Below are 18,591 nucleotides of genomic sequence, written 5' to 3' on the forward strand. Positions count from 1 at the left end.
CCCCCGTTTTCCTTCAAACATAACGATGGTCATTATGGCCAAACAGTTCTATTTTTGTTTCATCAGACATTTCTCCAAAAAGTACGATCTTTTTCCCCATGTGCAGTTGCAAACCGCAGTTTTGGAGCAGTGGCTTCTTCCTTGCAGAACGGCCTTTCAGGTTATGTCGATATAAGGCTTGTTTTACTGTGGATATAGATAATTTTGTACCTGATTCCTCCAGCATCTTCACAAGGTCATTTGCTGTTGTTCAGGGATTGATTTGCACTTTTCACACCAAAGTACGTTCATCTCTAGGAGACAGAACGTGTCTCCTTCCTGAGGGGTATGACGGCTGCGTGGTCCCATGGTGTTTATACTTGCGTACTATTGTTTGTACAGATGAACGTGGTACCTTCAGGCGTTTGGAAATTGCTCCCAAAGATGAACCAGACTTTTGGAGGTCTACAATTATTTTCTGATTTCTTTTGATTTTCCCATGATGTCAAGCAAAGAGGCACTGAGTTTGAAGGTAGGCCTTGAAATACAACCACAGGTACACCTCCAATTGACTCAAATGATGTCAATTAGCCCACCAGAAGCTTCTAAAGCCATGACATTTTCTAGAAGCTGTTTTCCAAGCTGTTTAAAGGCATGGTCAACTTAGTGTATGTAAACTTCTGACCCACTGGAATTGTGATACAGTGAAATAATCTGTAAACAATTGTTGGACAAATGACGTGTGTCATGCACAAAGTAGATGTCCTAACCGACTTGCCAAAACTATAGTTTCTTAACAAGACATTTGTGGAGTGGTTGAAAAACAAGTTTTAATGACTCCAACCTAAGTGTATGTAAACTTCCAATTTCAACTGTGTATATATATATATTATAAAATCTTGGACTATAAATCATTATGGATTTTTTCCAGGTACAAAAAAAATAAATCTGTTAAATGCAACGACAGTTTTAGAGCTAGCTGTTTTTTAAAAATGTATTTATTTAACTTCTACCGGTATGTATAAATAAATACTTAATTCTAAAGTGTTTATTGGTGTACTTTTAAATTTAAAAAAAAATGTAGTGGGGATGAAAGATTAACACAAACATTTCAGTGTGTGTGTGTGTGTGTGTGTGTGTGTGTGTGTGTGTGTGTGTGTGTGTGTGTGTGTGTGTGTGTGTGTGTGTGTGTGTGTGTGTGTGTGTGTGTGTGTGTGTGTGTGTGTGTCACCTTTGTTTTGTACGGTAAAGGTAAAATCCAAAACGCACTGTCCTGTCGGAGGTGGGGATATGGTAGAATATGGTGGCCAGCAGGTGTCAGTGCAGCTCTGAATACAGGCTGAGGGTGAAGATGTCATGTTCATGGAAGAGCTGCAAACTGCTGATTTCAACCATCTGGTTCAGATGCACTGCATCTACGTAGATTCACACTGAACGGCAATAAGAATGTAGAGTAGAGTTTAATTATTTCATTACCAATGAAACAAGTTTAAATGTATGCCGTGGTTTATAGCTTACGCGTGGATACACATGCACATTTAGTTGATAAGTAGGTAAAGACACCCATTAGTATCAGCAGAAGCAGTCTTCACAGTCTGTCTATACAGTGTCACACGTATGTTCTGTTAGATCCCGTCCTTTCAGAGTGGGACGATTCCCTGGCTTTTGCGTGTTTCATTAAAACAGACGATGAACATGGCCCAAGTAATTGATTCTCACATCTGCTTCTACTGGCTCTGAAACCTCCAGCTGAGTCACTGCCATACATACAGACCCTTTGCCTCCAACAGTCAAGACAGAACACCAGACAGGCAGTGAATTCCAAACCACCCCTTCGCCTCTACCAACTCACTCAGAGGGCCCTCCATTGTCACGGGTTCCTAAACTAAACTCTGAGGGTGACTTAAGCACCACAGGTAACTTCCACGAAGCTGTGAACGATCTCAGAGACAAGGCAAGAAGGGCCTTCTATGCCATCAAATGGAACATAACATTTGACATCCCAATTAAGAGCTGGCACAAAAATATACTTGAATCGGTTATAGAAGCCATTTCCCTTAATGGTGACAAGAGGCTATAGTCCATTACGGATTACAAAGGAAGACCCAACCGTGCCCAGCTATGCCTCTCTTCTACTCGAACTCAATGCATTTTATATGCGCTTCGACAATAACAACACCGTGCCGTGCATGAGAGCCCCCATCGAACCAGAGGACTGGGTGATCTTGCTATGCGAGGCCGATGTGAGTAAGATCTTTAATCAGGTAAACACTCGCAAGACGGACTAAATTCCAGGGCGCGTTCTCAGAGCACTGTCATTTTCAACCTCTCCTTGTCCCAGTCTGTAATCCTCATGTCTTTTATTTTGCCACCATCATTCCTGTTCCTATGAACTCTTAAGGCTTCATGCCACAATGACTACTGCCTTGTATCACTCACATCTGTACTCATGAAGGGGTCCTGAGTGGTGCAGCAGTCTAAGGCACTGCATCTCAGTGCAAGAGGTGTCACTGCAGTCCCTGGTTCAAATCTAGGCTGCATCACAGTCGGCTGTAATTGGGAGTCCCATAAAGCAGTGCACAATTGGCCCAGCGTCATCTGGGCCGTCGTTGTAAATAAGAATTTCTTCATAACTGACTTGCTAAGTTAAATATAACATTTTTAAACATAACATTTTTAAACATAACATTTTTAAACATAACATTTTTAAACATAACATTTTTAAACATAACATTTTTAAACATAACATTTTTAAAAAGTGCTTTGAAAGGCTGGCAATGAAACACATTAACTCCATCATCCAATCAATCCCTCTTCCTCTCTCTTCCTCCCTCTTTCCCTCCCTCTTCATCTGACTTGACCCCTCATTCCCTTCCTCTTCCTCTCTCTTCCTCCCTCTTTCCCTCCCTCTTCATCTGACTTGACCCCTCATTCCCTTCCTCTTCCTCTCTCTTCATCCCTCTTTCCCTCCCTCTCTTTTCATCTCTCTCCCTCCCTCTTGCTCTCTCTTCATCAATCAATCACATGTATTTATAAAGGCCTTTTTACATCAGCTGATGTCACAAAGTGCTGTACAGAAACCCAGTCTAAAACCCCAAACAGCAAGCAATGCAGGTGTAGAAGCACAGTGGCTAGGAAAAACTCCTTAGAAAGGCCAGAACCTAGGAAGAAACCTAGAGAGGAACCAGGCTATGAGGGGTGGCCAGTCCTCTTCTGGCTGTGCCGGGTAGAGATTATAACAGAACATGGCCAAGATGTACAAATGTTCATGAATGACCAGCAGGGTCAAATAATAATCACAGTGGTTGTCGAGGGTGCAACAGGTCAGCACCTTAGGAGTAAATGTCAGTTGGCTTTTCATAGCCGATCATTCAGAGTATCTCTACCGTTCTTGCTGTGTCTAGAGCCATTCCAATTTGCATACCGCTCCAACACATCCATAGTTGATGCAATTTGATTTGCATTCCACACCCACCTAGATAAGAAGAATACCTGTGTGAGAATGCTGTTAATTGACTACAGATCAGCGTTCAACACCATAGTCTCCTCCAAGCTGGTCACCAAGTTTAGGACTAGATCCTTGACTTCCTGATGGGCCGAACCCAAGTGGTGAGGGTACGCAACATCACCTCTGGCACGCTGATCTTTAAACACTTCAACATTCACAAGGCCGCAGGGCCAGACGGACTACCAGGACGTGTACTCCGAGCATGCGCTGACCAACTGGCAAATTCCTTCACTGACATTTTCAACCTCTGAGTCTGTAATGCCAACACGATTCAAGCAGACCACCACTAAGGTAACCTGCCTAAATTACCGACCCGTAGCACTCACATCTGTAGCCATGAAATGCTTTGAAAAGCTGGTCATGGCTCACATCAACACCATTATCCCAGAAACCCTAGACCCACTCCAATTTGCATACCGCACCAACAGATCCATAGGAGATGCAATCTCTATTGCACTCCACACTGCCCTTTCACACCTGGACAAAAGTAACATCTATGTGAGAATGCTATTCATTGACTACAGCTCAGCGTTAAACACTAAGGACACTGGGACTAAACACCTCCCTCTGCAACTGGACCCTGGACTTCCTGATGGGCCGCCCCCAGGTGGTAAGGTTAGGTAACAACATATCCGCCACGCTGATCTTCAACACGGGGGCCCCTCAGGGGTGCGTGCTCAGTCCCCTCTTTTACTCCCTGTTCACTCATGACTGCATGGCCAGGCACGACTCCAACACCATCATTAAGTTTGCTGATGACACAACAGTAGTAGGCCTGATCACCGACAACGATGAGACAGCCTATAGGGGGAGGAGGTCAGAGACAAGACCGTGTGGTGCAAGGACAACAACCTCTCCCTCAACATGATCAAGACGAAGGAGATGATTGTGGACTACAGGAAAAGGAGGACCAAGCACGTCCCCATTCTCATCAACGGGACTGTAGTGGACAGGTTGAGAGCTTCAAGTTCCTTGGTGTCCACATCACCAACAAACTAACATTGTCCAAGCACACCAAGACAGTTGTGAAAAGGGAACGACAAAACCTATTCCCCCTCAGGAGACTGAAAAGATTTGGCATGGGTCCTCAGATCCTCAAAAGGTTCTAGAGCTGCACCATTGAGAGCAACCTGACGGGTTGCATCACTGCCTAGTATGGCAACGGCTCGGCCTCCGACCGCAAGGCACTACAGAGGTAGTGCATACGGCCTAGTACATCACCTGGGCCAATGACAACAGAGCCCATGGATATAGTCTACTGTTGACAGTGAAAACAGAGCACATATACAGTACCAGTTAAATGTTTGGACACACCTAGTCATTCAAGGGCTTTTATTTATTTTCACTATTTTCCACATGGTAGAATAATAGTGAAGACGTCAAAACTATGAAATAATACATATGGAATCTCAAATGTGTTATTTCATAAGTTTTTATGTCTTCATTATTATTCTACAATGTAGAAAATAGTAAAAATAAAGACTGGTAGTATATAAATGTGCCAGTACCTACAGTACCTGGTTGGGCTTCTGCTCTTACACATCAGACCCCTACCTGGTTGGCCTTCTGCTCTTACACATCAGACCCCTACCTGGTTGGGTTTCTGCTCTTACACATTAGACCCCTACCTGATTGGCCTTCTGCTCTTACCTGGTTGGGCTTCTGCTCTTACACATCAGACCCTTACTGCTTGGCCTTCTGCTCTTACACATTAGACCCCTACCTGGTTGGCCTTCTGCTCTTACCTGGTTGGCCTTCTGCTCTTACCTGGTTGGGCTTCTGCTCTTAAACATCAGACCCTTACCGCTTGGCCTTCTGCTCTTACACATCAGACCCTTACTGCTTGGCCTTCTTCTCTTACCTGGTTGGGTTTCTGCTCTTAGACATTAGACCTCTACCTGGTTGGCCTTCTGCTCTTACCTGGTTGGGCTTCTGCTCTTACACATTAGACCCCTACCTGGTTGGCCTTCTGCTCTTACCTGGTTGGGCTTCTGCTCTTACACATCAGACCCTTACTGCTTGGCCTTCTGCTCTTACCTGGTTGGGTTTCTGCTCTTACACATTAGACCCCTACCTGGTTGGGCTTCTGCTCTTACACATTAGATCTACACCATAATCATGGGAAGCCCTTACTAGGACTTCCTGTACTTCAGTCTTTAACCAGACTCTTTGCACATGTTGTGTTCGGTGTGCCTGGTATGTGTAACAGAGGCCCACCACTGTACTGTACTGTACACTCTCCTCCCTGTCTGTCTGAACGCATGAGCAGGTTTCATCACTGGCCTGGGTATACAGGCAGGCTCTGATGACTCACCATAATTGCTTCAGCATTTGGAATTGTTGTGTTCTGCACATTCCCCTAGAATGGCTTGTTTCTGGATGCCAGAAATATTCTGGCAGTGGAATGGCTTGTTTTTGGATGCCAGGAAGATTCTGGCAGTGGAATGGCTTGTTTTTGGATGCCGGGAAGATTCTGGCAGTGGAATGGCTTGTTTTGGATGCCAGAAAGATTCTGGCAGTGGAATGGCTTGTTTTGGGTGCCAGAAAGATTCTGGCAGTGGAATGGCTTGTTTCTGGATGCCAGAAATATTCTGGCAGTGGAATGGCTTGTTTTGGATGCCGGGAAGATTATGGCATTGGAATGGCTTGTTTTGGATGCCAGAAATATTCTGGCAGTGGAATGGCTTGTTTTGGATACCAGAAAGATTCTGGCAGTGGAATGGCTTGTTTTGGGTGCCAGAAAGATTCTGGCAGTGGAATGGCTTGTTTTGGATGCCAGAAAGATTCTGGCAGTGGAATGGCTTGTTTTGGATGCCAGAAAGATTCTGGCAGTGGAATGGCTTGTTTTGGATGCCAGAAAGATTCTGGAAGTGGAATGGCTTGTTTTGGGTGCCAGAAAGATTCTGGCATTGGAATGGCTTGTTTTGCATGCCAGAAAGATTATGGCAGTGGAATGGCTTGTTTTTGGATGCCAGAAATATTCTGGCAGTGGAATGGCTTGTTTTTGGATGTCGGGAAGATTCTGGCAGTGGAATGGCTTGTTTTTGGATGCCAGGAAGATTATGACTGTGGTTTGGAAATCAGTAGCTTTTTTGCAATGGGGAAGGCACATTTCCAACATAACCAGGGATGCTTCCAAATGCATCCTATCCCCTAGTTAGTGCACTACTTTAGACCAAGTGCTTTACTTCTGACCAGAGAATAGGGTGCCATTTGGAACACAGACCAGTACAGCTGTACTGCAGGTTTGGTGGAATTTGCTATTGTACCCATGTGTGCACATGCACGTGTTTGCTTTTGTGGTTGCCTTATTATTTTGCAGTCGGTGTACCACACACAGGCCATATGTCTGTTTTGCATGACAAGGCAGCGCCAGACACTGCAAGCTTCACGAGGGGAACCACCTACACACACACACCGAAATGTGACGCTTGAAAAATCAAGTTGACTTCAAAATGGCCAGAGTCACTCCACTCCTCAAGAAACCAACAGTCCACTCCTCAAGAAACCGAATCTCAACCCCTCTGACTTCAAAATGGCCAGAGTCACTCCACTCCTCAAGAAACCAACAGTCCACTCCTCAAGAAACCGAATCTCAACCCCTCTGACTTCAAGATTTCCCGAGTCTCCTCAAGAAACCAACAGTCCACTCCTCAAGAAACAAACAGTCCCCTCCTCAAGAAACCAACAGTCCACTCCTCAAGAAACCAACAGTCCACTCCTCAAGAAACCAACAGTCCCCTCCTCAAGAAACCAACAGTCCCCTCCTCAAGAAACCAACAGTCCACTCCTCAAGAAACCAACAGTCCCCTCCTCAAGAAACCAACAGTCCCCTCCTCAAGAAACCAACAGTCCCCTCCTCAAGAAACCAACAGTCCCCTCCTCAAGAAACCAACAGTCCCCTCCTCAAGAAACCAACAGTCCACTCCTCAAGAAACCAACAGTCCCCTCCTCAAGAAACCAACAGTCCACTCCTCAAGAAACCAACAGTCCACTCCTCAAGAAACCAACAGTCCCCTCCTCAAGAAACCAACAGTCCACTCCTCAAGAAGCCAACAGTCCACTCCTCAAGAAACCAACAGTCCACTCCTTTGATGTGACAAACTACAGACTGGTATCCCTTCTTTCTTTTCTTTCCAAAACAATTGAGTGTGCTGTCTCTGACTGACTCTCTCGCTATCTCTCTCAGAACGATCTTCTTGACCCTAACCAGTCAGGCTTCAAGACGGGTCACTCAACCGAGACTGCTCTTCTCTGTGTCACAGAGTCTCTCCTCACTGCCAAAGCTGACTCTCTCTCCTCTGTTCTCATCCTCCTAGATCTATCTACTGCCTTCGACACTGTGAACCATTAGATCCTTCTCTCCACCCTCTCAGGGCTGGGCGTCTCAGGCTCTGCACACTCTTAGATCGCTTCCTATCTGGCAGGTCGCTCCAGGTGACGTGGAGAGGATCTGTGTCTGCACCATGTACTCGCACTACTGGTGTCCCCCAGGGCTCGGTTCTAGGCCTTCTCCTCTTCTCTCTATACACCAAGTCAGTCGGCCCGTGATATCCTCTCATGGTCTCCTATCATTGCTATGTGGATGACACCCAGGTGGCGACACCTGTAGTCCCGTGTGGCTCAGTTGGTAGAGCATGGCACTTGCAATAACGCGTTGATTCACATGGGGGGACCAGTATGAAAAAAAAGTATGAAAACCCCCCCCACGCACCCCTATCTCTGACCTTGCTGATCGCAACTTTATTGAGGAAAAATGTATTTACTATGACAGTGACATGTGGTTGTCCCACCTAGATGTGTTAAGATGGACGCACTGACTGTAAGTTTCTCTGGGATAACAGCGTTTACTACATGACTAAAATGACAACCTAAAGCATGTCTAATAACAGGGAGACAGGCCAACTGAAAAGACCTACAGGTAACTGCCAAAATAAAGGAAACACCAACATAAAGTGTCTTAATATGTCATTGGGCCAACATGAGCCAGAACAGCTTCTAATGCCTCTACTGCATATATCTAAAATAATGAACATCAGTGGGCGTTCCATTGTGTTATGTATTTATATTCCAATGACTTGTGTCACATTTTCCATGAGGTTCACCTGAGGATAATAAAGGGGTGTAATGGGTTGCAGATGTCGGTCACGGTTGGTGATGATCGAGCGGAGAGGAGCATTGGCCCATACAGACTGTCTAGGGCCTCTGGGTGTCCCATGTTAGGGCTAAGAGCCTGGCTCAGTCTCTGGGTGTCCCATGTCAGGGCTAAGAGCCTGGCTCAGTCTGGGTGCCCTATGTCAGGGCTAAGAGCCTGGCTCAGTCTCTGGGTGTCCCATGTCAGGGCTAAGAGCCTGGCTCAGTCTCTGGGTGTCCCATGTCAGGGCTAAGAGCCTGGCTCAGTCTCTGGGTGTCCCATGTCAGGGCTAAGAGCCTGGCTCAGTCTGGGTGCCCCATGTCAGGGCTAAGAGCCTGGCTCAGTCTGGGTGCCCTATGTTAGGGCTAAGAGCCTGGCTCAGTCTGGGTGCCCCATGTCAGGGCTAAGAGCCTGGCTCAGTCTGGGTGCCCCATGTCAGGGCTAAGAGCCTGGCTCAGTCTGGGTGCCCCATGTCAGGGCTAAGAGCCTGGCTCAGTCTGGGCTAAGAGCCTGGCTCAGTCTGGGTGCCCCATGTCAGGGCTAAGAGCCTGGCTATGTCTGGGCTAAGAGCCTGGCTCAGTCTGGGTGCCCCATGTCAGGGCTAAGAGCCTGGCTCAGTCTGGGTGCCCTATGTCAGGGCTAAGAGCCTGGCTCAGTCTGGGTGCCCCATGTCAGGGCTAAGAGCCTGTCTCAGTCTGGGTGCCCCATGTCAGGGCTAAGAGCCTGTCTCAGTCTGGGTGCCCCATGTCAGGGCTAAGAGCCTGGCTCAGTCTCTGGGTGTCCCATGTCAGGATTAAGAGTCTCAGTACAGGCTTGTCTTCAAACCCCTTAACAGAGTTGTGCACTACATAGGGAATAGGGTGAGTTGTGCACTACATAGGGAATAGGGTGAGTTGTGCACTACATAGAGAATAGGGTGCCATTGAGGACACAGACCTGTGAATGGGACAACGCCCTGGCTGGCTCCATTAGTTAACTGCACTCTGGCTCTGCTATCTCTTGTTCACGCCTGGAATCTCAGATCAAGTGTGTGTCCTAAATTGCACCCTATTCCATATATAGCGCACTACTTCTGACCAGAGCGCATAAGGCTCTGTATTATAAAAGTAATGCATTACACAGGGAATAGGGTGCCATTTGGGACACAGATCAAGCCTTTAAAAAAAAAACCTCAACATCCTCCTCCTCCTTCTCTTCACTGCTGATATAATCCAGTCAACACCATCCTGATATAATCCAGTCAACACCATCCCTAGGTGGTGCTGTAGACGTCTCCAGTCTCTCTGGCTACGTTCTTCATGACAACAAGTATGGATTTATTTTTTAGTTGTGTGGGAATAAGGGATACATTTTTCATTTTACGTTCAGCTAGAAATTCTGTCATCAGCTCCACCCAGGGTCTCAGGAGAAATTTGACAAAGCTGGATAAATATCAACCTTGTCCCAAATGACTCCCTATTCCCTGTTTAGTGGACTGTTTTTGTCCAGGGCCTATAAGGTTGTAGTGTGTCATTGGGGACGTACCCAGAGTGGGTTGATATTCATCCTGCTCGGTGAGACTTGTCCCCCTTCGTTTCCCTCAACTCCCTTACTGTTGTAATAGCTAGCACTTTGTCACTTCTCAATGCAGCTTTTTTTGGCTTTTCTCCTCCATCCAAACGGTCACTGCGTCTTTCAGCTGGGATATCAGCAGATCTGTACATCTCATACAATTACAACATCAATACTTAACTGCTCCAACTATGAAGTATGACGTTTAAACTGTAAATGTGGTGAAATAACTTATCACAAGTTGATATTACCGAAATCTAATAAATTGACAATACATTTGGAAAGTATTCAGACCCTTTGACTTTTTCCACATGTTGTTACGTTACAGCCTTATTTTAAAATAGATTAAAAAATATATCTATTCATCAATCTACACACAATACGTCATAATGACAAATGTCAAATTTACATAAGTATTCAGACTCTATACTCAGTAATTTGTTGAAGCACCTTTGGCAGCGATTACAGCCTCATGTCTTTTTGGATATTTTATTTATTTATTTTATTTATTTAGCCTTTATTTAACTAGGGAAGTTAAGTTAAGAACTAATTCTTATTTACAGTGACGGCCTACCAAAAGGCAAAAGGCCTCCTGCGGGGACAGGGGCCTGGGATTAAAAAAATTATCAAATAAATACAATATAAAGACAGGACAAAACACACATCACAACAAGAGAGAGACAACACTACACTACATATAGAGAGACAACACAACACTACATAAAGAGAGACAACACTACACTACATAAAGAGAGACACCACAACACTACATAAAGAGAGACACCACAACACTACATAAAGAGAGACACCACAACACTACATAAAGAGAGACACCACAACACTACATAAAGAGAGACAACACAACACTACATAAAGAGAGACACCACAACACTACATAAAGAGAGACAACACAACACTACATAAAGAGAGACACCACAACACTACATAAAGAGAGACAACACAACACTACATAAAGAGAGACAACACAACACTACATAAAGAGAGACACCACAACACTACATGAAGAGAGACACCACAACACTACATAAAGAGAGACACCACAACACTACATAAAGAGACACCACAACACTACATAAAGAGAGACACCACAACACTACATAAAGAGAGACACCACAACACTACATAAAGAGAGACACCACAACACTACATAAAGAGAGACAACACAACACTACATAAAGAGAGACAACACAACACTACATAAAGAGAGACACCACAACACTACATAAAGAGAGACAACACAACACTACATAAAGAGAGACACCACAACACTACATAAAGAGAGACACCACAACACTACATAAAGAGAGACACCACAACACTACATAAAGAGAGACACCACAACACTACATAAAGAGAGACAACACAACACTACATAAAGAGAGACACCACAACACTACATAAAGAGAGACACCACAACACTACATAAAGAGAGACACACAACACTACATAAAGAGAGACACCACAACACTACATAAAGAGAGACACCACAACACTACATAAAGAGAGACAACACAACACTACATAAAGAGAGACAACACAACACTACATAAAGAGAGACACCACAACACTACATAAAGAGAGACACCACAACACTACATAAAGAGAGACACCACAACACTACATAAAGAGAGACACCACAACACTACATAAAGAGAGACACCACAACACTACATAAAGAGAGACACCACAACACTACATAAAGAGAGACACCACAACACTACATAAAGAGAGACACCACAACACTACATAAAGAGAGACACCACAACACTACATAAAGAGAGACACCACAACACTACATAAAGAGAGACACCACAACACTACATAAAGAGAGACACCACAACACTACATAAAGAGAGACAACACAACACTACATAAAGAGAGACAACACAACACTACATAAGAGAGACACCACAACACTACATAAAGAGAGACACCACAACACTACATAAAGAGAGACAACACAACACTACATAAAGAGAGACAACACAACACTACATAAAGAGAGACACCACAACACTACATAAAGAGAGACAACACAACACTACATAAAGAGAGACACCACAACACTACATAAAGAGAGACACCACAACACTACATAAAGAGAGACACCACAACACTACATAAAGAGAGACACCACAACACTACATAAAAGAGACACCACAACACTACATAAAGAGAGACACCACAACACTACATAAAAAGAGACACCACAACACTACATAAAAGAGACACCACAACACTACATAAAGAGAGACACCACAACACTACATAAAGAGAGACACCACAACACTACATAAAGAGAGACACCACAACACTACATAAAGAGACACCACAACACTACATAAAGAGAGACACCACAACACTACATAAAGAGAGACACCACAACACTACATAAAGAGAGACACCACAACACTACATAAAGAGAGACACCACAACACTACATAAAGAGAGACACCACAACACTACATAAAGAGAGACACCACAACACTACATAAAGAGAGACACCACAACACTACATAAAGAGACACCACAACACTACATAAAGAGAGACACCACAACACTACATAAAGAGAGACACCACAACACTACATAAAGAGACACCACAACACTACATAAAGAGAGACACCACAACACTACATAAAGAGAGAGAGACACCACAACACTACATAAAGAGAGACACCACAACACTACATAAAGAGAGACACCACAACACTACATAAAGAGACACCACAACACTACATAAAGAGAGACACCACAACACTACATAAAGAGAGACACCACAACACTACATAAAGAGACACCACAACACTACATAAAGAGAGACACCACAACACTACATAAAGAGAGAGAGACACCACAACACTACATAAAGAGAGACACCACAACACTACATAAAGAGAGACACCACAACACTACATAAAGAGAGACACCACAACACTACATAAAGAGACACCACAACACTACATAAAGAGAGACACCACAACACTACTTAAAGAGAGACCTAAGAGAACAACATTACAACACAAATCTGGGGAAGGGCCAGCTGAGTATAAGACTGTATTATCTGCATATAAATGGATGAGAGAGCTTCCTACTTCCTGAGCTATGTTGTTGATGTAAATTGAGAAGAGCGTGGGGCCTAGGATTGAGCCTTGGGGTACTCCCTTGGTGACAGGTAGTGGCTGAGAGAGCAGATTTTCTGACTTTATACACTGCACTCTTTGAGAGAGGTAGTTAGCAAACCAGGCCAAAGACCCCTCAGAGACACCAATACTCCTTAGCCGGCCCATGAGAATGGAATGGTCTACTGTATCAAAAGCTTTGGCCATGTCAATAAAAATAGCAGCACAACATTGCTTAGAATCAAGGGCAATGGTGACGTCATTGAGGACCTTTAAGGTTGCAGTGACACATCCATAACCTGAGCAGAAACCAGACTGCATACCAGAGAGAATACTATAGACATCAAGAAAGACAGTCAGTTGATTATTGACAAGATTTTCCAACACTTTTGATAAACAGGGCAAAATAGAAAAAGGCCTATAACAGTTAGGATCAGCTTGATCTCCCCCTTTAAATAAAGGACGAACTGTGGCTAACTTCCAAGCAATGGGAACCTCCCCAGAAAGGAGAGACAGGTTCAAAAGGTTGGAGATAGGCTTTGCGATGATAGGGGCAGCAACCTTAAAGAAGAAAGGGTCTAAACCATCTGACACAGATGTTTTTTTGGGGTCATGTTTAAGGAGCTTCTCTAGCACCTCGGACTCAGTGACCGCCTGCAGGGAGAACCATCAGGGATAGTCGCATTAGAAGGGGTGGGAGATGAGGAAATGTTGGACGGGCAATGAGGCATGGCTGAGTCAAATAGGAATCCTGACTTAATGAGGTGGTGATTAAGAAGCTCAGCCATGCACTCCTTGTCAGTAACAACCACATCATCAACATTAAGGGACATGGGCAGCTGTGAGGAGGGTTTATTCTCCAGGTCTTTAACCGTTTTCCAGAACTTCTTGGGGTTAGACCCACAGAGAGAGAGCTGCTCCTTAAAGTAACTAACTTTGGCCTTCCAGATAGCCTGAGTGCACTTATTTCTCATTTGCCTGAACGATAGCCAGTCAGCCTGAGTGTGTGTGTGCCGAGCCTTTTGCCAAATGCAATTCTTGAGGTGGAGTAACTCTGCCAGATCACGGTCGAACTAGGGGCTGAACCTGTTTTTGATTCTCATTTTCTTTATGGGGGCGTGTTTGTTAACAATTACCACTGAAAATATAAAAAACGAAAGTATTTGACAGAGGGGGATCAAGCTGTTTCGATACCATTTTACAGAGGCCAGGTCATGAAGGAAGGCTTGCTCATTAATGTTCAGCAAGCATCTATGACAAATCAGGACAGGTCGTTTCACTGAGCAGCCATTACGAACACAGGCTGTAAAACAGTGATCACTAAGGTCATTACAGAAAACACCAGACTGATACCTATCAGGATTATTTGTGAGGATAACATCGAGGAGAGTAGCCTTTTCTGGGTGTTTGGAGTCATACCTTGTGGGATTGGTAATCATCTGAGAAAGAGTTAGGGAGTCCCATTGCTTTAGGACTTGGTCAGGTGGTATACGCATGTCCCGGTTTACGTCACCTAACAGGACAAATTCAGACTTAGCATAAGGGGCCAGGAGAGAGCTTAGGGCAGGTAGGGTACAGGCCGGTGCTGATGGAGGACGATAGCACCCAGCAACAGTCAACGAAGAGCTGTTTAAATGTTTAATGCTTAAAACCAGCAAATCAAATTGTTTGGGGACAGACTTGATGGAGACAACTGAGCACAGAAGGTGATCCTTGGTAAAGATTGCCACTCCCCCACCTTTGGAAGATCTGTCTTGCCGAAAAAGGTCATAACCAGAAAGGTTAACATCAGTATTCAAAACACTCTTCCTTAACCACGTCTCAGTAAAGACCAACACATCTGGATTGGAGCTGTGAACCCACACATTCAATTGATCCATTTTAGGTAATAAGCTTCTTGTGTTAACATGCAGAAAACCCAGGCTTTAAGTACCATGAATACCAAGCTGGTGAGAGGTGGTTAGAATAGGATGGGAGGCCAAAAGTCTGTGTAACCAATAGAGAGTCAGAGTCCTGAGTGTGGGAACAAACATAGAGTCACGGCCGTCGAAAGAACTGGACCAAAGCGCAGCGTGGTGAGCGTACATTTTTCCTTTCCTTATTTAAAATGACGCCAACAAAACAATAAACAATACAAAACAACCGTGAAGCTTAAGGGCTAAGTGCCACAAACAAAGTTAACTTCCCACAAAGAAAGGAGGGGAAAAGGGCTACCTAAGTATGGTTCCCAATCAGAGACAACGATAGACAGCTGTCCCTGATTGAGAACCATACCAGGCCAAGACATAGAAATACCATCACATAGAAAATAGAACATAGAATGCCCACCCAAATCACACCCTGACCAAACCGAATATAGAGACATAAAAAGCTCTAAGGTCAGGGCGTGACACATAGTCTGTCCCACGGTTGGGTAAAGAAAGTTTGTAGTCAATCAAGTATGCAGGAGTCATGAGACAAATAGCAAAATGTACAATGCACAATAAAAAAAAAAATATATATATATAACGACTAGGGGCTAGCCATTGTCAGTTCAGAGTCACTCGCCCCAACAGTGAGTGCGTGCCGGAGGGGAGCGAAAGCTCGGGAGTGAGGGGGGAGTGTGGTGGAGGTACCTGTACCAGACAGGGGGAGACAGGCCAGGGAGAGAGGGGTGAGTGTGGTGGAGGTACCTGTACCAGACAGGGGGAGACAGGCCAGGGAGAGAGGGGTGAGTGTGGTGGAGGTACCTGTACCAGACAGGGGGAGACAGGCCAGGGAGAGAGGGGGGGAGTGTGGTGGAGGTACCTGTATCAGACAGGGGGAGACAGGCCAGGGAGAGAGGGGTGAGTGTGGTGGAGGTACCTGTACCAGACAGGGGGAGACAGGCCAGGGAGAGAGGGGGGGAGTGTGGTGGAGGTACCTGTATCAGACAGGGGGAGACAGGCCAGGGAGTGAGGGGTGAGTGTGGTGGAGGTACCTGTACCAGACAGGGGGAGACATGCCAGGGAGAGAGGGGTGAGTGTGGTGGAGGTACCTGTACCAGACAGGGGGAGACAGGCCAGGGAGAGAGGGGTGAGTGTGGTGGAGGTACCTGTACCAGACAGGGGGAGACATGCCAGGGAGAGAGGGGTGAGTGTGGTGGAGGTACCTGTACCAGACAGGGGGAGACAGGCCAGGGAGAGAAGGGTGAGTGTGGTGGAGGTACCTGTACCAGACAGGGGGAGACAGGCCAGGGAGAGAGGGGTGAGTGTGGTGGGGGTACCTGTACCAGACAGGGGGAGACAGGCCAGGGCAGACGGTGAACAGAGAGGGGTGAGTGTGGTGGGGGTACCTATACCAGACAGGGGGAGACAGGCCAGGGAGAGAGGGGTGAGTGTGGTGGAGGTACCTATACCAGACCTGGGGAGACAGGCCAGGGAGAGAGGGGTGAGTGTGGTGGAGGTACCTGTACCAGACAGGGGGTGACAGGCCAGGGCAGACTGTGAACAGAGAGGGGGGTGTGTGGTGGAGGTACCTGTACCAGACAGGGGGAGACAGACCAGGGAGAGAGGGGTGAGTGTGGTGGAGGTACCTGTACCAGACAGGGGGAGACAGGCCAGGGCAGACTGTGAACAGAGAGGGGGGTGTGTGGTGGAGGTACCTGTACCAGACAGGGGGAGACAGGCCAGGGCAGACGGTGAACAGAGAGGGGTGAGTGTGATGGAGGTACCTGTACCAGACAGACCAGGGCAGACGGTGCAGTAGACAACAGGAGTAGGTGTCATCCACTTGGAAGAATACTTTATTTCTGGAGGCAGATTTCTTGTAGAAAAGGCCAGTGATGGTATTTGAACAGCAGGAGGGGGCATAAAAATATAAGCCATTTTGCCACAACTTTGGAAGTATGCTTGGGGTCATTGTCCATTTGGAAGACCCATTTGCGACCAAGCTTTAACTTCCTGACTGATGTCTTGAGATGTTGCTTCAGTATATCCACATCATTATCCTTCTTCATGATATTTTGTGAAGTGCACCAGTCCCTCCTGCAGCAAAGCACCCCCCCACAAAATAATGCTGGCACCCCCGTGCTTCACGGTTGGGATGGTGTTCTTTGGCTTGCAAGCCTCCCCCGTTTTCCAAAAAGTGAGATCTTTGTCCCCATGTCCAGTTGCAAACCGTAATCAGTTTTTTTTATGGCGGTTTTGGAGCAGAGGCTTATTCCTTGCTGAGCGGCCTTTCAGGTTATGTCGATACAGGACTCATTTTACTCGGGATATAGATAATATTGTACCTGTTTCCTCCAGCATCTTCACAGGGTCCTTTGCTGTTGTTCTGGGATTGATTTGCACTTTTCGCACCAAAGTACGTTCATCTCTAGGAGACAGAAAGCATCTCCTTCCTGAGGGGTATGACGGCTGCGTGGTCCCATGGTGTTTATACTTGCGTACTATTGTTTGTACAGATGAATGTGGTGCCTTCAGGCGTTTGGAAATTGCTCCCAAGGATGAACCAGACTTGTGGTGGTCTACAATTTGTTTTCTGAGGTCTTGACTGATTTCTTTTGATTTTCCCATGATGTCAAGCACAGAGGCAGTTTGAAGGTTGGCCTACATCCACAGGTACACCTCCAATTGACTCAAATGATGTCAAGTAGCCTATCAGAAACTTCTAAAGCAATAGCATCATTTTCAGGAATTGTCCAAGCTGTTTAAAGGCACAGTCAACTTAGTGTATGTAAACTTCTGACCCACTGAAATTGTGATACAGTGAATTATAAGTGAAATAATCTGTTAACAATTGTTGGACAAATTACTTGTGTCATGCAGAAAGTAGATGTCCTAACCGACTTGCCAAAACTGTAGTTTGTTCACAAGAAATGTGTGGAGTGGTTGAAAAACTAGTTTTAATGACTCCAACCTAAGTGTATGTAAACTAGTTTTAATGACTCCAACCTAAGTGTATGTAAACTAGTTTTAATGACTCCCAACCTAAGTGTATGTAAACTAGTTTTAATGACTCCAACCTAAGTGTATGTAAACTAGTTTTAATGACTCCAACCTAAGTGTATGTAAACTAGTTTTAATGACTCCAACCTAAGTGTATGTAAACTAGTTTTAATGACTCCAACCTAAGTGTATGTAAACTAGTTTTAATGACTCCAACCTAAGTGTATGTAAACTAGTTTTAATGACTCCAACCTAAGTGTATGTAAACTAGTTTTAATGACTCCAACCTAAGTGTATGTAAACTAGTTTTAATGACTCCAACCTAAGTGTATGTAAACTAGTTTTAATGACTCCAACCTAAGTGTATGT

The sequence above is a fragment of the Oncorhynchus kisutch genome, linkage group LG17 (assembly GCF_002021735.2).
Source record: "Oncorhynchus kisutch isolate 150728-3 linkage group LG17, Okis_V2, whole genome shotgun sequence".
Lineage (NCBI taxonomy): Eukaryota > Metazoa > Chordata > Actinopteri > Salmoniformes > Salmonidae > Oncorhynchus > Oncorhynchus kisutch.